The 23,566-nt window shown below is 35.5% G+C and overlaps 1 long non-coding RNA gene across 2 annotated transcripts in view; it reads right to left on the reverse strand.

Moving 5' to 3' along the window:
* Window positions 1-578: 578 nt before the first annotated feature.
* LOC147826641 (uncharacterized) overlaps window positions 579-23,566 on the reverse strand; it is a 100,934-nt gene continuing 77,946 nt past the window's right edge. The window contains exons 1-2 of one of the 2 annotated variants that reach the window (XR_015438814.1): window positions 13,754-13,830; window positions 579-909 (exon numbers count right to left, since the gene is read on the reverse strand). This is a non-coding gene — a long non-coding RNA (uncharacterized LOC147826641). Of the gene's footprint in view, window positions 910-13,753; window positions 13,831-23,566 lie in introns of those variants that run through there. The other variant, XR_015438813.1, reaches the window with a different exon arrangement.

A 23,566-nucleotide genomic window follows, 5' to 3' on the forward strand; every position in this document is an offset into this window, starting at 1 on the left:
GTCAGGGATATTTCCTGGAGAGGCTGGCTTAAGACCTTGACCCCCACCACGACCTTTTCAGAATATCAATCACTGCTATTTATCCCCAGGGGAAGCACAAGGAAGCACAAGTGTAGTTTCTCTCCTTTTACAATTCTGACTTTCAGTTAATGTGCCTTGGGTCACAATTGTCCTCCTTGCTGAATGCCCAGTCCTGTGTGACTGGCTGTAATATTTATAACTAACTTAGCTGTCTACAATACCAAGAGGCCCCAACAACCTTCCAGAAAATCCCCTTGGCTTAGGTTGGTCTGTCCCTTTCTGTGCATATAGCCAGGAAGTCTAATTGATGTGGTGCTGTGGTTCTTTCACCTTTTCCCTGACCTTCTTGAGGACTTAGCCCTATCTGACTGCCTATAATATTTCTACCTACCTCATCTATCTTTAGTATTCCCTCCTCTGAAGAAGTATCCTGAACTGTTGTGAGGGGCAAGGGACAATGACTGCTTGTCCCGGCCCGCGGGTAAGTCAACGGAGACCCTAGAGGGGGAGCGAGGATGAGAGAGGACAGGGGACACGAGAGATGGAGACAAGACAGGTTTCTGATCAAGTCTCGTTTATTGCAGAAGCTGTTACAACATATATACCGTAGGGCTAGAGGGGAGGAGCAAGAGGAGGGTACTGGGGCTACTTCCTTGTTGCCGGGTAGATTTGCAGCAGGCCCGGATATGTCTGTAAAAGGCACTCAAGAGTTCTAGCGGGGGGGCAAGGCCCCCCACAACTGCTCAATCTACTTCAGGCTGAAGGGGGTTGTAGTTGTCGTTGGCAGTCAGGGATACCCTTCAGAAGGTCTATCTAAAGGTCCTCAATAGGCATCAGGCATTTCCATCATGGGTAGGCATATAGCTTTAAGTCTGGAGGAGACAAGGCCTGAAAGACATACATGGGCCAAACAATAAAATCAACAAGAATATTATAAGTATAGCCAAAAGATGTTTCTACCAGGAATAGCTAGTAATAGCCTTCCACAGAGAGGATAAGGAGAAGTCCCAGAGAATCTCAGAATCTGATATGGCCTTAACCTATTGTTTAATGTCTTGAACAGCCATCAAGATATTAGCAGAAGTATCAGTAATGCACACACAACATTCAGCTTTTACAATTGCTCAGGTACCTCCTTGTGCTGCTGTTAAGATATCTAGCACCATTCAATTCTGGAGGAAACTTGTCTCATTAATTTTACCTTTTCACTTAAAAGAGAAAGACCAGTTGAAGTGTCATTAAAGCCCCAGAATTCCTAGGAATCCCTTTAGCTGTTTTAGGGTCTTAGGCATTATGAAGGAAAGTATTGGTTTAATTCTTTCTTCACCTAATCTTTGGATTCCCTTAGATATGATAAGGCCTAAATATTTTACCCCAAGGCTACAAAGTTGTGCTTTAGATCTAGAAACCTTATAACCCCTGTCTACTAGAAAATTTAGCAGAGCACTGGTAACTTGGCTTGAGAGTTCTTCTGCGGGGACACATACCATTACATCATCTACATATTGTAAGACTGTGACCTGGGGAAACTCAAAACATGCTGGGTCATGGGAAAGCACTTGTTCAAGAAGGTGAAGACTGTCTCTGAATTCTTGAGGAAGTACAGTCCAAGTAGGTTGAGAGGCCTGAAAATGAGGATTTTCACACGCAAAAAGAAACTGAGAATCTGAATGTAAAGGAATACAAGAAGGCATCTTTTAGATCTAACACCAAAAATCAACAGGTATCTTCAGGGACCTGAGAGAGTAGAGTGTATTGGTTAGGTCCTACTGGATGGATTGGCAGTACTGCCTCATTTGCCAATCTAAGATCTTATACTAACCTCCATTCTCCATTGGATTTTTGTACTCTCAAGATCAGAGTGCTGCATGGGCTATTACAGGCTTTAAGTAAACCTTGTGCTCTTAGATTGTCAATTATAGGCAATAATCCCCTTTTAACCTCAGGCCTTACAGGATATTGCCTCTGGTGAGGAAAAACAGTGGGATCTTTGAGATGAATCTGTGCCCGGGCAGCATTTATTGCCCTTCCTATTTTACCTTTAGTTGCCCACACTTCAGGATTTATTTCTGTTTCTACAAGGGAGAGGCAGTGTACCTGACCTGGGTGCATGTAGATTATGGTATTTAAACAGGATAAGATATGTCTCCCTAAGAGGGGTACAGGACTTTCAGGCATAATTAAAAAGGAATGGGTGAAGAGAAAGCCATCCCAGTTACAATCTAAGGGTTGAGTAAAATAATGAGTTGCCTACTCTCCAGTGACTCCTTTTACTGATGTATGATGGCTGGAAGGAAGGCCAGGGTTGAAGAAAAGAACAGAGAGAGAGAAGCCAGTGTGCAGCACTAGGCTTGTTTCTTTTCCCTCTATAGTCATGATTACCCGGGGCTCCTCCATGGAGATGACAGTCCAGCCAGAGGGAGAAGGCAGAGTGCCCCAGGGCCCTTCAGTTTTATTGGACTAACTGGAAGGATAGGTCTGAACTTTGGGGCCTTCACCTCAGAGGGCAGGCCAACCTCCAGTGTTTGCCTTTACAGTCAGGGCATGGTCCAGGGGGTATCTTGTTGCAGTCCTTCTAGAGATGACCTAGATTTTTGCAGTGATAGCTGGTAGGTTCAGTTGTCCAGGTCTTCTTGGGAACCCAAGAATCAGACCTAGAGTCTATTTCTCTTAGAGCTGCTGTTAAGGCTGCTGCCTTCTCTTGGTTCCTCTGTTTTCTTTCCTGGGTCTCCTCCTGCTCTCGATTATAAAATACAGAAGAAGCAATTTTTAATAAAGTGAGTTGTCTGGAGAAAAAGTCATCTTTTGTAATTTTTTCCTGGTATCTAGGGCTGATTGTGTAATAAACTTATCCTTAAGAATAATCTGTCCTTCTATCGATTCAGGAGCTAAGGATGTGTGTTTTATCTATGCCTCTTTTAGGCAATCTAAAAAGGCAGAAGGATTTTCTTTTTCCTCCTATTGAATAGTTGCTAATTGAAAATATTTAAGAGGCTTGGATCTTGTCCTTCTTAGACCTTCAAGAATACAAATCCAAAAATGTCTCTTATTATAATCTCTTGTCTGGTTAGTAGGTCAGTTGGGATCCTGTGTAGGGACTGCTTGGGCTCTGGTAGGGAACAGCTGCTCCCCAAGTTATCTGTGTTCTGGCTCTCTAAAATTAATAATATGATATTTGTCTCCATATGCAATGGCAGCTTGTAATATTACTTGTTTTTCATTAGCATTGAATGTTTGATTTAAATGTAACATTACATCATTCCAATCTAATTCATAGGTTTGGGTAAGTCCCCTAAATGTACTTATCAGGATTATCTGAAAACTTTCCTAGGTCTTGTTTTATCTGTTTGAGGTCACTGAGAGAAAAAGGCATATGGACGTGGGCTTGCCCAAATCCATGACTTACATCTTGCAAGGGATATTGTCCTTGAGGTGTTTAAACAAAATTAGCTATGGGTGGATATAGTTCTGTAGAGGTTTTAATTACAGCTGGCTTAGGAATTTCACCCTTAGATTTGATAAAGGGGAGGGATCTCAGGCTCTAAAGGGCAAGTGGGAAAAATTTCAAGTTTGGTGGTAGGTGGAGCTTTCACTGGGATTACCTCAGAACTTTGTCCTCAGGGTCTAAAAGGTGAGGGTGGAAAGCTTCAAGTTTAGTGATAAGGACCAGACGAGTCTGGTCTTCCTGCAGCTTATATTTACACCTTGAACACAAATTGTGATTATCTCTTAATGCAAAAAAGATCTAGACAAAAGGCAATTCTGACCATTTTCCCCTTTTTTACACTATAATTCTAGTTGTGAAATGGCATCATAATTAATACTTCCCTCTGCATTCCATCTTGGCTCTAGAGGATGGGAAGGCCATGCAAGGGTGCAGAAGAATATTAGGCTGCTCTTCCTCAGCATGTGAGGATGGAACTTCTGCCAGTTTTTAAGAATATATTCCAAAGGAGTAAGAGAGTTTGACTTGGCATTCCTCATATTCTGAAAAAAAAAACCAGAAACAAGGCGTCCCTATGATTCTGATTGATCCCTTATGTCCCTAGAGCATTCTCTAGGATCACAGCTCCATGGCAGGTGGCTGCCATCTGGAGAGAGCCCAGGAAGTAAATTGGACTGGAGCAGCCACACTTTACCAGCTGGCACTCTTACCTTTCCCAGGAACTTGTGCTCTTACTCCTGTATTTCAAAAGCCCAACTCACAATTGATTTTAGTTGTCAAATTATGTCTTTTTGAAGGAAACATTGTTAGCCAAACTGATAATCAAAAGTATTTAAGTCACTGTTCTCTAAATCTTTGAGAGAGAATGAGGCAGATAGATTAAAGGACTACACCTTCTTCTTGCAAGAGAGATCACTTTTAGAGACAGAAGCAGACAAAAACTGCAGGGGATCTTCACCCTTGAAGAAAACTGCCAAGACCTCTGTTTGATCACCTAGGTAACCTCCAGCAGCAAGACAAAGATTACACATTGTTCAAACTTCACAAGGCACCTTCATCAGGTTTCCACAAGCACATAGAAGGAGAGAAAAGCTGGTTGCGATCCCTTTTATTCCTAGTTATCAAAGCACAAATGCAAACCATTTCTCTATTAGCTGTTCTATCTAAGGCCTCCTAGAGAGGTGCAGCCTAGTAGTAAAGCAGCCAAAGAGTTCTAAAGTTAATTCCCAAGAGCTTCAGTTTCTAGCCTATTAAAGATCTGTCAAACAACCTCTACCAAGGTATTGTTTTCTATTTGTGTCTATCTTACTAGCAGAGAGAGAACAGTCCTGTCCTGTAGCTCAACTCTTAATGAAGTCTTGAGAAATGTCCCTACCAGCATGGCTTCAGGTCACTCTGAGACAGAGGATATCCGACGATCACTGAAAGGGTTACCTTTCACCTCACTGAGGAGTCCAGTTAGAGGACAATAGTTATGCAGATATGTTTTTCTACTGATTACCCATTCAGGCTGTCAGTTTCCACTGGGGGACCTTCAAGCATCTGGCAAAGAGTAGCTCTGGACATGACCTCTCAGTTGTCACTCCAGTTTTCACTAGTTCCATGCAATCAGAGATCTGTCTCCTGAAAGGAATCTAGCTGCCTGTCTTGCCAGCATTTAGTATACAATTTATTAGCCAAAGTATTTTTCTCATACATACATGATAAGAGCCAGATCTTGAGAGAGAGAGAGAGAGAGAGAGAGAGAGAGAGAGAGAGAGAGAGAGAGGATTCCCCCTTAAACTAAATGTGTTTTAGTCCCTTAAGTGTTGTGCTTATAGAAATACCTCCTTCTGGTTTCAACCAGAAGTCGGTTCTTTCCACAGGGTCTCTGGTGGAGTTTCCCAAGGAAGACTGTTGCCCAGAGCACTAAGTGCAGATGGACAAAACCTTGATGTCTCATCTAACCCAGAGAAGGGGTATGTTTCCTGATCTAAAATGACTTCCCTATCTTTGATGTTGGCAAGAACACTCATTTTCTAAGGATTTAATTTTAAGGTTCTTAGGAGAAAGACATTGAATATTTCAGAGATCCTTTCTGACTTTACATGCCTCTATAAAGGAGAGTATAAAGTTGGCAGGAGAGATTGGAAATGAGTCCAGGAAAGGAGGTCTTTTCTTCTCATGCTCTTGGTGAGTTATTGAGACAACTTGCCCCTGAGTCATCACTCTCAGCCTGGAAAGGCTAGAGTGGGGAATCTCAAGAGCTAAGACTGCCTCCCCACCAGTGGAAGATCAGACCAGAGAGGAAACTGAGGCAGGGCTGGCTCAACATTTTCTCTAGAGTATAGAGAAGAATTGGGCCAGACTGCTCAGTGAAACCTGTCCCCCAAGTCTTAAGAGCAGCTGCTGGCCTAGTGTCTGATTAATTGACAGCTGGGGTCCTGCATTTTATCAATAGGCATGTATATTTTTCAACTATAAACTAGATTTTACAGAGTGACCTATTTTTGCTACATTTTCTAATTTACTAATTTACTTGTAATTATTGGTAAAGGCTGTTAGATGGTGATCTAACATTACTTTTCCTCAGCATTGTCTAACAAATCAATCAAGCAATCAATATAGAACAGAAACATAAAACTTTATCTACAAAAGTAAAATATCCTTTTAAAGAAACATCATCATTTTAACAAAACAATAATGTGTAAGAACTCAAAGTACAAAGCATTTACAAGAGGGATAAGCAGTAACAAACAAGAATGACAATTTTGGTTACTTAGTATAATTTAACAATCAATAAAAGTAAATTCTAACCTCCTATTAATTATTATCTCGGTGGGACCTCCAATAATGTCACAGGAAATATGAAATATGAAATATTATATCTCCCAACCTGTTAACTGTATGATATACCGAGTTCTTGTTCTCTAGAAATCAAAGAATGAGTCCTAGGAACGATGAACATGAAAAGTAGGAAAATATTTATTGTTAGGAAAGCTCCTGAGGGGCAGGAGAGATCCCAAGTGGGTAGCTCTGATTCCTTCTTTAATTTCCTCTGTAAACCATTGGTTATTCAGAAGTGTGTTGTTCAATTTCCATGTGTTTATGAAATTCTTATGGTTTCTTTCACTACTGATCTCCAATTTCATCACACTATGGCCTGATAATGCACAGTGCTTCAATTCTTTTGCACTCATTTAAACATATTCTGTGAGTGAGTATGTGATCTATTTTGGAGAATGACCCATCTGCAACTAGAAGGAATATATATTCTGATCTTGTGGGGTGGAGTACTTTGTAAACATCTGTTAAGTTCATTTGTTCAAGAGTTTGATTGAGTTCTAGTATTTCATTGTTTTTGTTTTGTTTATTTTTGTTTTGTCTAGTTGATCTATTTGTGACTGCAGGGTATTAAAGTCCCCCACTACTATTGTATTAGTGCTTATTTGATTTTTCATGTCTGTTAGTATTTGTTTTATATAGTTGGGTGCACTAGTATTTGGTGCATATATATTTATGATTGTCGTCACTTCTGCTTGGATTTTTTGCTTTACAAGGATGTAATGCCCTTCTTTATCTCTCTTAGTGTTGGTTTGAAATCAATTTTATCTGAAAATATGATTGCTACTCCTGCTTTTTTGGGGGTTCCTGTTGCATGGAGTATTGTTTTCCACCCTTTAACTTTTAGTCTAAGAATTTCTTTTTGAATGAAGTATGTTTCTTGTATGCATCATATTGTTCAATCTTGTTTCTTGACCTATTCTACCAGTCTATTTCTTTTGATTGGTGAACTGAAACCATTAACATTGATAATTATAACTGATATGTATTGACATAACCTTGTCATGACCTTTTCTTTTTGTTGGATTCTCCTCCTTTGCATTTAATTTCTTGTCATGCCTGTTGGGTTTGTTTTGCTGGGCTTCCTGGTGCTGTAATCCTCATTCTATTTTCCTAGGATATTGTTCAAAAATTTTTGGAGTACTGGTTTGGTATTCATGAAGTTCCTCAGGTGCTCTTTGTCATGAAAATATCTTATTTCTCAATCAATTTTGAAAGATAGTTTTGTAGGGTACATCAATCTGGGTTGGAGGCTGTTTTCTTTTAGGGCCTGAAATACTTCACCTCAGGATTTTCTTGATTTGAGAGTTTGTGTTGAGAAGTCTGCTGTGAATCTGATGGGCTTTCCTTTATATGTTGTTTCTTTTTTTAGCTACTTGTCATATTTTATCCTTCTTTTGCATTTCTGGACTCTTAACCATTATATGCCTAGGTGTAGATTATTTTTTATCACAGCTTGGAGTTCTATATGCTTCACTTATGTGTATATCAAATTCTTTTCCCCTGGTTGAGATGTTTTTCTGCTATTACTTCTGTGAATAGTTTTTTTATGTCATTTTCACTCTCTCCTCTTTCTTCATTGACTCTGATCAGTCTTATGTTATTCTTCTATTGCATCATCTAGCAGCTGCTGGATTGATTTCCCATGGTCCCTTACTATTTTTACAAAATTTTTCTTTTCCTGGTCATTAACTGCAATCCCATCTTCTATATCTGAAATTCTATCCTCGCATTGGCCCATTCTGCTGCATAAACTTTCAATTGAGTTTTTAATCTCCTGGAAATCTATTTGCATCTTTTTTATGGATTCCATTTGTTTCCTATGCTAGGATTCAATCATGTTCCTTTATTTGTTTTTAATCTGTGTCTGTTCTAGATTTATTAATCATGTCTTTCAGCATGGATACAATCTTTGTTGTTATCTGAGAAATTATTTCTGATTTCATTTTTTCCAGATTGTCTTTTGTTGTCAGTTCAGAAAGCTCAGGCCATTGAGTATCAGATTGTTTCATTTTGTTTCCTCTTGGGGTTGCCTTAGAAGATCTGGATATTTGGTTTTGAGTATTGTTTATGTGTCTTCTCATTTCAACAGATGCAGCCTGCTGTGCCTTTGTTGAGGCAACATTTTGTTCATCCAGTGGTCTTCAATTCTCAGCAACCCTCAGAGAGGCCTTCTCTCTGCTGCTCACCACTGAGCCAATTCCTGGGTTCAGAATGGTGGCCTTCTGGCACCCTGTGCTGCACTGTTTTCTGGGTGGGGTTCTCACTGTGGCCTGTGCACAGTTAAGATGATGCCTTGCTTCTGGCTGAGGCCTTCCCACCTGTGTAGCTGTTGCTTGAGAGGGCCTTTAGTTGGGAATTGTGCACCTGACTCTCTAGTGTCTGAGCAGGCTTCTAGCTGGGGTCTAGGCACACTTACTTATGGTATCTGGGCAGGCCTCTGGCTCTAATCTTTATCCACCACTATATTTAGTATTTCATTTTCAAGATTATGTTATGGTAAATATGGCTGGCAGTATGCTAACCATTATGTCCAATGTGCCAGACAGAAGGAGGAAAGCAGAATAAAACAGTGCACACCTTCTCTTTCAGACTTCCTGGAGATCTCATATACCACTTTTGCATACCTCTTTGACTCAACTCGGAGTCAGAATAGCAGCTGCCATATTGTGCATGCATAACTCCATGAGAATTTCACATGGGAATGGACAGCACTATGACAGTTTAGTGTATGGACATACCTAGACAAAAGTGATAAGGAAATGTGCTAGAAAGTTGCCAGAGATCTCCCATCTTGAAAGAAGGAGAAAAATAGAGATGGAGAGTGATATTGGGAGATAAGCATATGTCTTTCCTAACAAAATCATTTTTTAAACTAGTACAATTTTGATGCAATATCAAAACTGGACAAGAAAGTATAGAAAAAGAAAATTATGCACACTATACTAATAAAAAATTGAAATAAGATTTGAGATAAACGTATCTGTCACAGAATTAAAAACAATAAACAATAAATTTGACCCAGTGAAGATTGTTTTTTACCTAGGAATTCAAATAGTGTTAACATGAGAAAATGATGTGAAAATTGCAATAATTTTAAATAAAAATAAGAACAGATTAATTTTTATTAATATTTCCAAACTATGAATAGGGGATTATTAAAGGGTATCTATTAAAAATTTAACAGATATATTATTTATTAAACTTGAAATGCATTATCACCAAATGACAGACAAAATTATATATACTGCTTGACATGTTTAAGCATTTTTATTAAGGCAATAGCAAATGCAAAAGAATGCAAAAAAAAAATGAAGTATAGGGATTTATGAGAGAATATGAGATTGGTGGTGGTTGACATGATTATTTACATATGAAAGCTAAGAAGTTCTAGAAATAAATTACTAGAATTAAAATGAAAATTTAGTAAGTCTGTTAGAATCTAAGACCAACATTTAAAAATCACAATTACTCCTTATTTAACCCTTAATTATCAACATAATAATGTAAGAAAAAAGATACCATTTATAATAGCCATAAACATTTTAAAATAAAGATACATAAATGATTAAAGATGCATAATATTTATAGAAAATTATAGTATATTACTAAAGGCATAATTTTTAAAAGCCTGAATTAATGAGGTATAGCAATCTCATAATTGGAAGACTCAATATTTAAAGGTGAATTCCCTGAATTAATGTATAAGTTCAAAACACTTCAAAGAAAATCCCATCTATTTTTTTCATTTCATTAATGTGGCAAACTAATTAGAAATTTCAAATAGAAAAGTAAAGGACCTAGAAATCTGAGGCAATTTTGAAGAACAGTAAGGAAAGATAATTTCCCAGGGAGATATAAAGACTTAGCAAAAACTTACAACATTTATAATATTTTAGATAGTAGTGTAGACATATTTTAAAAAGTGGGCCAAAATAGAGGAACTATAAGGAGAACTGTGCTTAATTGGAAAATTATTTGAGAGAGGAGAGGAAATGATTACATATTCACTAAATAGTGATGAACAAATTAGCTATTCACACTGAAAAATGGAATGAATTTCTACCTTGCATAATAAAAAATGAAAATTTGATAAAGACTTCATTTCCAAAACAAAATTTTAAATCTTTTAGAAAGAAATAGAAGAGGTTATCTTTATGACCTTTGGGTAGAGAAAGGTTTCTTATGTAAGGCTCAAGCAGCACCTACACAATGGAAAGCACAGTACTGATAAATTTGACTATTTATTCTTCAACATAGAGAGTAGCAGAGTTAAAGATAAGTCATATGCTGGGAGAAAGTATGTGAAACAATATAGAAATAACAAAAGGACAGTTTCTAGAATCTGAATAACAAATATAAAAGGGAAAATGGGTAAATATTACAAGAGATAAGTCACACAGCAGATAACTAGAAGGATAGATACATGACACACCATACCACATATACATATATTCAGCATTATTTGAAATCAATAAATTAAAATTGAAAAAATCAATAATACCTATGATATTAGTATATACATCAAGAGCCTGAGAACTTATCAATTACTTGCAAGTTTGAGGGAAACTTGAGTTTCCATATGGTGCTTTTGGAATTTAAATTGACACAATTATTTGGGGACATTTAGATAAAATCTAATAAAGTTGAATTATATATTCCCCCAGCTTCGCAATTCCACTGGGTTCTTGTCTTAGAGTGCACTAGCAGTATCCTGATGTGAGGGACAATGACTCCTTCTGTGCAAGAGGTCCAGGTGCTTTGGCCCTTTCCCTTTCTGCCTGACACCAACCTGTGTTATGAGGTGAATTGTGTCCCACCTCTCAATTCATATGTTCAGATCTTAACCCTAAAACCTAAGAATGTAACTGTGTTCAGAGACAGGATCTTTAAATAAGTAACAAATTTGAAATGAGGTCAATGGGATGGGATCTAAGCCAGTATGTGTAGCATCCTTATAAGAAGAGCAGACTGAACAAGAGACATTTATAGCTAAATGGATGTATATTGAGTCAACACTCTTAAGTGAAATAAATAGGACACACGTGTAAATACCAAATAGTTTCTCTAGTGTGAGAAACTGAAAGTGTAAATAAGGATTAAAATGATTAAAACAAATAATTGATAATTTGAAATAGGAAGAAAAGGTCCAAAGGGGTAGGGAAGCTGGGAGTGGAAGGGGAAAGGAAAGAAGGGAAAGGAAAAACTATGAGAAAAGGAAAAAATGGAAACAAAGTCTTTGTAAATAGGGAAGGGTGTAAGGGGTAAAGGGAGCACAGGTAATGGGGAGAAAATAAGAACCAAGATACATCATGTACACGTACAAGCACCCAATGATAAATGTGAATGTATTGCATACCTAAAATGTACCAATAAAAGAATTTAAGCAAACAAAAAAAGAAAGAAAGAGAAAAAGAAATGTCACAGAGGTAAGGTCTTATGAAGACCCAGGAAAACAATGGCTATCTGCAAGCCAAGGACAAGCCCCAGGAGAAACCAATCCTACTAGAATTTTGATCCAAGATTTCTAGCCTCCAGAATTTTGAGAAACTAAATTTCTGTTTTCTAAGTCACCCAGTTTGTGTTACTTTGTTATGGCAAACCTGCACACAGTGCTAGGAAGAAAGCTTTCCTGCAGCTTCAAGTGCTCCTAGGGTGACATTGTTGAGAAACTCTGCTAGCACATGCACGCTAGAAGGATAAGATGTTTTCTGCTTTTCTGCAGCTGTTAGATGAAGAAACTTGATTGCATGTGTAGTGTACCACAATGGAGATGTCATCTAAACATAATGCTGAGTAAAACAAGGAGGATCACGATACACATAGTATGTTATCATTTATGTAAAGTTTAAACATGAAAAATAGTTCACATCCAGAAACACCTGGAAAAGTGTAAAAACTGAGATGGAGTGGATTTTGTACTAACTCCAGAACTTCGGTTACCTCTGGGAAGAGAGAGTATGGATGTGATGAAGAGGTCTGGGGGACATCCAAAGGGGATACTGCTGCTTCTCAGAGGGTTTTGGCTTTGAGAAAAGTGCATAGCAAATATGGGAATGTTTTGACAGCTACTAAATGCGTCTAGTAAACAAATGAGTTTGTGTCAAAGTATTCTTTTTAGTTTGCTGAATGTTTTTGAAACATCTTTTATAAAGAGTAGTCCTATATTTTATTACAAGACAAACCAAATTTGGAAACACAATTTCTTTCCCATCAAGGAATTAACTTTTAAATTATAGGTAATAGCTGGTAAATTTTGGAACCTACTTAGAAGATGTGGTTTGTTTTATCTCCCCTCATTTCCTCCTTCCCCTTTGTAGGGACTCTATCTAATCCAGCAATTCATGTGCTTGCATTCTCTGCTGCAGCTGTGTGCTAATTCTAGACTAAACCCCTCAAATTAGCACTGGATAATAATACACTAATTAAAACTAGACCAGAAAGCAATTTTTCCAGAAGCTATGTGGAAAAACTCACTGATTATTATCTGTGTATACTATAACTATTTTAGAGGCTCATTACTGACATTTACAAGAAAATACACTAAAATAAACTTGCTCAGAGTTCCTTCTTGAGTAATACTGATTTTACTTCTCAGCTTTAGAATATGTACAAATATCACTATTTCAGTTTCTCCTACCCCTTTGCTTCTTCCCTGCCCCACCAAGAATCCCCACATCAAAACAACATAACCGCCATAACAAGATAAAACAGCTATTTGAAAAGAATTTCATTAAATTTGCTTTAAAGAAATGTTCTCCTTTGGGCAATTTTCATTCTCTATGTAAACCTGTTTGACACTTGCCTGATCCCAGGTAGGTAAAATAATATGAACTTTCTTTCTTAAGATTAAATAATTCTAAATTGTGCTAGTTCTTAAAATACTAAACAGTGAAGATAACTGAGAGGACATTTTATTTTTGTCTTAACTGGGCAGCTGTATAATTCTAAAAATCCTTACATATTCTGAAATATTTAGGGCTTATATCTTCATTAAGCTAACTTAAATTATTCAATGATTTATCATTAGAGTTATAATTAGCTATCTAATGCAATACAGCAGGGTTAAAAATAATAATTGACAAAATTTATGCTTGAGATTATGTTACCTAGAAGGGTGCCCAGATTCATTGAACTGCACATCAGGAAAACTCTTGGAATATTTCATAACTCTGCTTAAAGAACATGTAAGATATCTTTTATTTTATAGCTTTAATATCTCTATCTGTAAAACAAAATAATAATATTCCATTTCCACTATTCTTTCTTCTGTTTGAAAGAAGTCTAGGCAATTTTGACTTCATCCATTGTAACGTAGCATAAAGAAGCTTTCTATTTTTGAAAGAAAAGATACAGAGAGAAGATAAGAGAAAGATCAGATTAGTAGTTGTTGAAGACGTTCAGGTAAAAGGTTGTAGCTGGCCCACAGTGCTAGTAGTGAAGGTAAGAAAAGTGTATACTTACGGACCGGAAAAAGAAAGATTCAAAAAGCTGCATTTTGGTGGTTTCTCTCTCTCTCTCTGTGTGTGTGTGTGTGTGTGTGTGTGTGTGTGTGTGTGTGTGTGTGTGTGGTGGGGAGACATAAAAAGAGGAATTAGAGAAGTCTAGGATGACTTGAGGTTTTTGCCTCGAGCAAGTTAATGGATAGTGGTATTATTTACTGAATGTGAATGAAGTGGAAAAAGAAGTTTTGACAGACCATAAATAAGGAGTTAGGTTTTGGCTACATTATTTTGAAATGTCTTTCAAGCATTTATGTAGCTGTATCATTTAAGGAATTGGATATTCAAAAAGAAGGGACAGGTAAGACTAGACCTCTACTGTTGAAAGTCATCAGTGTAAAGGTCATATTTAAAACATATGTTTTTTTGTTAAGTTCACCAAAAGATAGCATGGAGAGAGTAAAAGGAAAGAAATGCAAAACCTGAACTATCAGGTGACACCAGTAGTGCCTAGAGAATAGTTTTAATTGGGAAAAACTGAGATAGTATGGATTTTATAGCATGACCATATTTTCTACACATGGTGACTTTTGGAACCATTAGAAAAGCATAACTTTTCCATAAAATGGTATTTATAATCTTTCAATGCAGATAGGAGCTTTTCTAGTGAACTTTTAATTTCTGTGAATTACATAAAACCAGAGATTAGTAGTCTCTAATTTTGAATCAATTTTGGTAATAATTTATATAGGTCTTATACTGTTCCTCTTTTAGCCTTCAGGAGACTTTGTTCCTTTTGAAGTAATGTGGTTATTATTCCTCTCTTGTCAAGTGTGCAGTGGGTACTGCCATGCATTATTGAGCCACTAAGCCTAACTCATTGTATCCTTTTGTCATGTTAGCATTAATGGCAAATGTGAGCAAGAACTATGGGGAGGACAGACTTTGCAGACAATTTGGATGAATATGCTGAATTATCTGAAATAAATAGAGACTCCATGTGTAGTTTTCATTTCCTATGCCATGTAACAATTATAGTTATTCTGCTCAAATATCTGTAGCAGTGAGATCAGTGACAAAAATGGTACTTGAAAAACAAGAGAAGAAATGGCAAACATGTTATTTATTTGCTTAAATCTATTATAATGGGACTGGCAGTGTTAGTCTCATTAACAGAGGGACCTTTCTTTCCACCCGCCAGCTGGATAATAAAGGAGGACATGTGACATTTAAAATGCAATTGCTCTGCTATCTGTAGATGATTCTGTTTCTGATACTTACTGATCATAGAGGAAAGAGATCTGAGTAGAATGTAAACTGTCTTGTTCGTCATTTGCATTCTCAACAATGATAGCATTAGGGTTAAATGCTATTATATAGCAACAAGAATATGCTGAAAAGTATTTGTGTCGAAGTGCTTGAACATTTATTTGAAGCCATTTATGCAATTGTTCTTTTGCCATGTGACAGTCCAAGAGTTGGTAGAATACATCTGTTGTGTTTTTCTTGACTAGGCAAAAATAAATTATAATTAGGGGACTACTGCTTTGTGCATATAAATACACTGCTTCTTTTGAAACAAGTTGTTCCAAACAAATGGGAGGCATGCAGATTTCCCTCTTTGAATGGTTAGCAAATACAGGCTCATTTTCATGCCTTTGTTTTAATGATGAAACAATGATCTTGAATGGAAACATACCTTTAGAGATTAGGCAGCATATGCCCAAGTGAGTTTTGAGATAAATATATGAATCAAAATTATTTGCATGAAGAATTTGCTTAAACCTCAAATAGGCAAATATTTTTCAATTTCTTATTAGTTCATATTTGTAGTACATAATGATTACATTCCTCATGGGGAACTGGTAAATGTACATAGCACATATTAATTCTTTTTAAAATCCCTTTTCCTTTTCCTTCTTGGTCTCCTTCCCATTCTCAAATATCTGTCTCCCTATTTCCTTTTATCTATCTTTTATTTTGCTCTTTATTTATGTATTGATTTTTCCACATAAGGAAAATCATGTGATATTTAAACTTGTGTATTATTATATAGTGTTTTTCAGTCCCTTCTTGGCTATTTCAACACAGATTCCAAAACAAAGAACTTCAGGGGAGGATTTTTGAGCTTTCCATTTTCTTGGTTGGAGGAAAAAATAGGAAACTAAAAGGCAAGTAATGGTCTATATAATATATCACTTGGGTAGCCAAGCTTCTCCATTCCTGCAAATTTTAGTCTGGAATTTTAATGGCTTCCAATTTCACTTGACCCAATTCATTGATTTCCACTAGATATACTTATTCTTTGCACATTAAAACCAAGGAATGAACTGTAAATCATTTGATTATAAAACTTTATTCTGACATTTTAAAGAACTGCATTTATTCCTTTCTGCCTATGTAATGACGTCTTGCTATTTCTTTTTTTATGTTAGAGGTGAAGAACTAAGCAGTTTTTACTCATTTGCATAGTACTTAAGCAAAAATATAAGTCTAGTTTTCTATTTAAAAATATGGTAGTCTAGCATCAGTAGGATTTTAGGGATCTCTCTCTCTCTCTCCCTCCCTCCCTCCCTCTGTCTATCTCTCCCTCTCTCTGCAACTACAATCAGTACTGTTAACATTAAAAGCTAGATAAAATATCTCACAAGTAATATAAACAGAGAATGATGTTGTTAAGAAATGTGCAGAGACTATCCAAAATTTTTTTAAAAAGAGAGAGAATAGCTAAAAAGATTCTGTCATTCCATCTCTGTATCCCCAGCTCAGAAATCTTTAGGGAGTCTAGCACATCCCATCACCTTCTGGGGACCAATTTCATTGGCCTAGCAAGTCACATATAGTTGACATTAGATTAGAAAGTACTCCTGGAGCCAAATTTCTGAGGCTTATTTTTTCCAGAATCCAATTGGAAAAGATGCTCCCTACCAAAGTTACAAGATCACTATGAATTATGCTCCCTTCTCAAATATTCACAACGTAGAGCTTGCTGAAAACTATAAAAACTCTGCAATAGACCCTTTTAACTACTTTAACATAGAGTTTTTGTTTTGGGGTTTTGTTTTGGTACCAGGGATCAAATTAGGGTCCTCGCGCTTGCAAGGCAGGCAGCAGAACCACTGAGTTAAATCCCCGGGACCCTAACACAGAGTTTTTAAAATGTGTCTCTGCATAAGGTCTTAAAAAGAATCTCTTCATAAAACATCTGCGAAGCTAAATATTGAACTCGAATTGTACTTTTCAAACTTTAAGGGAATGTCGGAGTCAGCTAGATACCCATGGTGTGCTTATTAACATTTTAGATTTCTGCTACCTACCTTCAGGAAGTTGGATTCTTTTTGCCTGGGATGGTGCCAAAATGTTTCATTTCTAACAACCATTCAAGTAGAATCCAATGAAAGACTTTCATGTGCCACACTTTAAGAAATGTAATCCCAGAAACTAATGCTTTATGAACTTTTGGGTTTGTTTTTTTGGTGCTGGGAATCGAACTCAGGACCTTGCGCTTGCGAGGCAAGTGGTGGAACCACTGAGCTAAATCCCCAGCCCAGTTTTTTTTTTTTTTTTTTTGGTACCGGGGATCGAACTCGGGTCCTTGCGCTTGAGCAGCAGGTGGCAAAACCACTGAGCTAAATCCCTGGCCCCTCTTTATGAACTTTTGTTGGTAGTAAAATTCAGTGCTGACCATGTAACCACCTTGAGCTTTACTGGATCGAGTAGGAGCAGTTTTTCTTCCATTCAGAATAGTATCACAGATTACAAAGGAAATCTCCAATTACTGAAACAAAGAGTGAATCTTTAGCACATGGAGTCTTTCTTAAACTGGCTGGTCCACACCTCCAGTCATGCTTTCAACACACTTTATCATTTGCCTTATACACGTTTTACTATTTATGTATCTAATCAAATTGTACTCAGGTGGCATATAATACTGTACATGATGAGCAATATACAGGACTGCATCATTCAAAAGAAAAGCAGGAGGATTGATAATGGAAGCCTTTATGAACGAGGGACATTGAAATGGGAGTGCCTTTAACATTTGCTTCTTTAAGAAGAAGCAAATGTCTCCCAGGTCTATGAACTGGGTAAGAATACAGTGTGATTTGGGGAAAAATATTGGTCAGGGCCCATTTGGAGAAGCAGTATACTCCAGAGAATCTGAAAATGGAGTTGGAGGGCATATTGTAAAGAGGCAGTAGTTGTCTCAGAGACATACCTGGGACAATGAGTATTTGTCAGATGAGATTTAGGTCTCTACCAAGATCAATTTAGATACAAAATTTAAATGTAGACATTTATGAAAACTGTGACAAACATTCTGAATAGCAAGGAGATTGCTTCGCTCTATGTTACCAGATGATATTATTCTTGGTGATTGTAAAGAAGGAGCTAAGGACAAGTTAGAATACTATTATTTTTCTACTCATGCTTAACTTGTAACACTATGGATTACATAACACTTTGAGAATCTTTTCTGTCTTTTTGATCTGTGAATAACTGTTTTGATGATGTGGCATTTCTTGCACATGTGAAATGTCTCTGATATATAGTGGATTAAATACCCCAAGAAAATTTCTCTATTAAAATTCTGCATGTATGAAGAGAGGGATGTGATAAGGAACTACTACTGCAACAAATGCTCTGCTAAGATTAAAGATATTTATTTTTAAAAATATCAAAGAGTTATATTATTCCTATTTAGTCTTAATTTTAAGAATGGAATTTTTAATGCATTGTCTGAAATTTAAATATGAAATTCAGTGTTAGTCATGGAACCCTAATTCTAAGGTGATAGATATAATATAAATGAAAAGTACAATAAAATTTGGTAGGAAAACTGAAACTGAGCCATTTTCATGAAAAAAAGATCAAGAGTAATAATTGATCAAATTTAAGGTATGCTCACTAAGTCAGCTATGTGTATCCAAATTGAGAGTTAATTAAAATAAATAGAAAATACACTGGCCTTTTTTTTTCCCAAGGAGAACATGAATCAGTAACTTTTCCAATAGGAGATGAAAATGATTAAATCACTGTTCCTTTTGGTTTTGGCTAGTAGCATATGTATTTATTTCTTAGATACAAAGAAAGCTCACTTTCAATTTGAGTAAATGAGCTAGTAATATATGATTAAAATAATACCTATCAATATAGTTATAACTAAATGGAAAATAATTTTTAGCTGTTGTGCAAGCTACCATTGAAAAATTGATTAGGTAATTGCAGAGTAGATCTAACACAATTGCTGATTAAAATAATAAAAGTAGCTGTTTCCTGAGCTGATCAGTCTATCTTCTCTCAAATTGACTGGATCATGCATTAATTAAAGCATTTTGAATGTCAGTCTTCACTATCATCACATATTCACAATAAATGTTCTTGGTGTTATAGATACAGTCCTGATTTTTAGAAAATATGGTTTACCTTGAAAGAAACTGTGATATATTATTTGGAAACATGAGTATGTTTTGAAGCCCTGCAAAATGACCATGAGTGTGAAGCTGAGTTAGTGAATGTAAAGTGCTGGGAGTCTGCTACAGATTAAGAACAGTTATTATTAGCAATTATTATTAATATTTTCCTTCAAGAAAGAGAAAATTACTAGAACTAAAACAACTATTTGGTTCAATATAGAAAATCTGAATTTATGGGCCAACTATTGTAGGAAACTTGTTTGGTTTGTTCACATCTAGTTTCCTTCTAACTCCTCTATTGCATACAAGTAAGAAAAACTGACACAGCACAGATGGGAGAATCCTGCTAACATAGTGAGGGAGTGCAACTATATACTAAGGAACATTTCTTTCTTCCTATGCAACAGGCACTTGGATAGTTGCTGCTCATTTATTTGCAATGAGACCTAAAAGTATAATGGTTCAAAGTTTGGGCTCTAGATTCAGACAGCTTGGATTTAAACCCTGTGTTGTCTGTTTACCAGAAAATTCCCTATTTCTTCTGGGCTTCATTTTCTGTTATTTAAAATAGAGATACCATAGAACCTTATAGGGTGATCGTGAGAACTGAATAATTCAATTGCGCATCACAAGTGCCTTGAAAATAATAATCACTTTTACAAAGACAATTTTTTTTTTGGTACCAGGGATCGAACTCAGGACTTTGTGCTTGTAAGGCAGGCAATGGAACCACTGAGCTAAATCCCCGACCCCCATAATCACTTTTAAATGCTATTAGTTTATTATTATTGCAGATTTATTCAGAAAATGCATGTTTATTTGGGACATGCAAATATTCTGTTTGACCAAATATAGATATTTTTCAGTTTTCCAACTAGATTTTTATCAAGGGAAAGGAAAGTAGGGTATATGCAAAATTTGAATGATTTTTGTCCCTGAAAGTCTTTAATACAGCTAACATCAAAGAAAATTTTCCAAACTGAGGCATACAATGAGAGTGGAAGATCTTTATGTGAAATGTTTATGAAAGTATCATCAAAGCTAGAAACAAAAGATGTAGAATAAGCTCCTAATACCCATAATTTAGGAAAGATAAGATTTTCTATGACTAAATTATAAAAATTTTTGGCATTTGTCTTATATTTTAACTGTTATTAGAATAACACATACTTTACAAGAGGTTTTTCTTATTTCCCTTGAGCAGTATGATTTCTCGGATAGTTGCCTTGAGATATATATATATATATATATATATGTATATATATATATATATATATGTATATATATATATATATGCTCCTAAATATGAATGATGAAGACTATTCCCCTATAAAAGGGGTTGATTATTTAAAATAGAATTTCCATACCTATGCCTTTCTCCTCTAAATTATTTTGATAAAAATACAAAAAAGCCCAAATATACAGTTGTGCACTAAAGAGTAAAAAAAAAAAACTCCACCTTGGCTTGCTTTAAAATTTCTCTGCAAGTTATTTTCTTAATTTGACAACTAAATCAGAAAACCAGTGCTCTTACTTTCTCTGATCTAAACAATTTTACAGAGACTACCTTGCAAATGTCCCAAGAGATGAGCTTGCTCACAGTGAAAAATGTACTCAGCGGGAAATTCACTTAATGATAATGATTTTTCTTCTATGTAATGGACATTTCATTGTCAGTAAAAGTGTAATATTATTCTGTTGAAAGCTTTACATATGCCTCCAGCTCCAAAGATATACTAGCTTAAGTTGCCAATCTTACTTTTCAGTTTTTATGTCTTTTTGCATATTCAGTGAAATCCTTTCATGCTTGGTATGTGGGCCACTTTATGCTAGTGTCATTTGATTTTATTTTTAAAAAATTCATAGTTTGTATGGATATATGAGTTCATGAATATAACATGGTACTCCATGGTAGAAGGTGATGGCTATTGTTTAATATATATGGTATTGGTGTATAGAGATTATTTTTCTATTTTTAATTAAGAAAAGAAATACTTTTTACAATGGTCAAATTTTAACCTGGCCAGGTTTTCCAGTCAGCAGAGGTGGAAGACACTAGTTGAGTTTGGACAACTGACTGAAAGATCTCCCTTATACACACACACACACACACACACACAATCTCTGCATTGGTTTTACAGGATCAAAAATCCCTCAAATACGTTTGTGTGTTTAGTATTAATGACCTGTTATCTCTTCAAAATATAAATACTCTGAAACATAAAATTATGTCACCTCTATTTTCAGATGTCATTCCTTTGAAGCAAGAAAACTACAATCTGGTTATACACTTACTTCATCAGGCAGGGGCACAAATGAAGCATGAGATCAACAGAATGATGATGTAAATAGGATCTCCTAGCCTTAAGGACAAACCTAGAATTCTTCCTAGTTTGAGCTAAGCAGATGAGGTAGATTTAAGATAAAATTTTTTAAAATGTATAATTTATTCTGATTTGTAAAGTTTGCAAGAAAAATGTAGACAATGTATTAGGCAGTGAATGTCTCTCAAATCCCTACCTTTGTCACATAAAACCTCATACGAATATACTTACAAACAAAACAGAAATATGTGAAATATCCTCACTGAGGCAAAGATTTTGCAATAATTTAAAAACATCTGTATCATCGCCAGGTGTGATAAAGCATGTCTATAATCCTGGCCCTCTGGAGGCTGAGGCAGGAGTATCACGATGAGTTCAGGGACAGCCTAGGCTACATAGTGAGTTCAAGGCCAGCTTGAACTATATAGTGAGATCTTGCCTCAAAAACAAACAAACAAACAAAAGACTTCCTATATTCATGTCTTTACATTTTAAAACTCTTTAGTATTTAGTGTGCATATAAGTATATATATATATATATGCATATGTGTATGTATATACATCTTTCCTGCCCAACAGATACCATTGGTTCTGTAATATAATTTTTGAGAGGTTTTTAGTTAACACATGTACTTACAGATATAGCGTTATCTTTCTAATTTTTAAAATAAAGAACTATTATAGAATAATTAAAAAACTAAGCAATGACATTTAAGTTGTTTCTATTTTCACATGTTAAAAATGTAAACTATTTGAAAATAACTTCTCTTGAAAGTTTTATCTCCAGAATCTAGAGCTATAAAGCTTATTAGAGAAGGTATTCATGACAGATGAAAGAAGTAAAACATAAAATTCTGTGCTTACCAAAGCTTTACCAAATAGAATAATTAAAGAAAGGCAGAAAATATAATTTTGAAAAGCCAAAAATCTAAAAATATATTTGAATCTGGTATAATTGATGAATTTTTTATTAAAGATACTAGATAGATAGATGTACATAAGATAATGGAAACATGAGAAGGAATAAAAAGAAACACTTTAGTATGCCAGTAGCAATTTTTTGAAGAATTTTGAATGTCTCATAAAACAGGGTCTGAGGGGAGAAGTTTCAGATGCAGCTATTCTCAAATTTATAGGCTAGCATTTGGCACATTGAGTAAAACTAAAAAGTTTCACACTTAGTGATACTGTATATACTAAGACATAAGCTCTAATTTCTAAGACAGCACTAGTCAAATGCATTGCACTATGGGATCTCTTTAAAAACATAATACAGTGCTGCAATACTGAAGGTGATGATGAGATATGACCTACATTTGGATTTTAGTTGAAAGGAAAATAGATAAATCTATTCTGTGAATAATCTTCAGAAGCATTTCTATTTTGACAAAATTGGATAATATTAGCAGTATAGGTAGAAATAAAACAATTAATATAACAGAGACTGCATCTTACCTCAAAGATTAGAAAGTAAATGCTTTGTAGCTGATTAATGCTTAGATTGAATGTCATGTGTCATGTGCTCTCTTGCTTGATTTCATGCCATTTGCAAATTCAGTAAAAATATTTTAAAGGGATATTTCAAAATATGTAAACATAGAACTAATACTTTCTTTATTTTATTTCTAAATAATGAGTAATTTTAATGGCAGGATATATTAAAATAATGCAAGCATGTGGCTAAATATATGTTTTTAAAAATTCTAAAAATGTGCTTTTCTAAAATTATCACTAAATCTTAATTTTTGATCAGATATTTCCTTATGGTATTTAAGCCTGAAATGTAGGTGAAGTAAAATAAAACTTAGACTATGTTATTTTTTACAATACTTACTAAAGTGTAATTTACAGATAATAAAACCTGCAAACTTATGCACATTTTTATATGTTTTAACAAAAATACAGAATATTGGAACCCACATCACAATCATGACATTGGTCCCTCTTATTACTCAAAGAAAATTTCCTCATGCCATTTTCTATCAGTTCTATCTACTGGTTAATATTGATCTGTTTTCCTCTACTACAGTTTTGTCTTGTATAGAAGTTCACATATCAAAATCATACAGCATGGTGGTTTTGTGTATGGGGCTT

The sequence above is a fragment of the Heterocephalus glaber genome, unplaced genomic scaffold (assembly GCF_053883595.1).
Source record: "Heterocephalus glaber isolate CG9 unplaced genomic scaffold, H.glaber_assembly_v1.0 deba00001463, whole genome shotgun sequence".
In the NCBI taxonomy this organism is placed as follows: Eukaryota; Metazoa; Chordata; class Mammalia; order Rodentia; family Bathyergidae; genus Heterocephalus; species Heterocephalus glaber.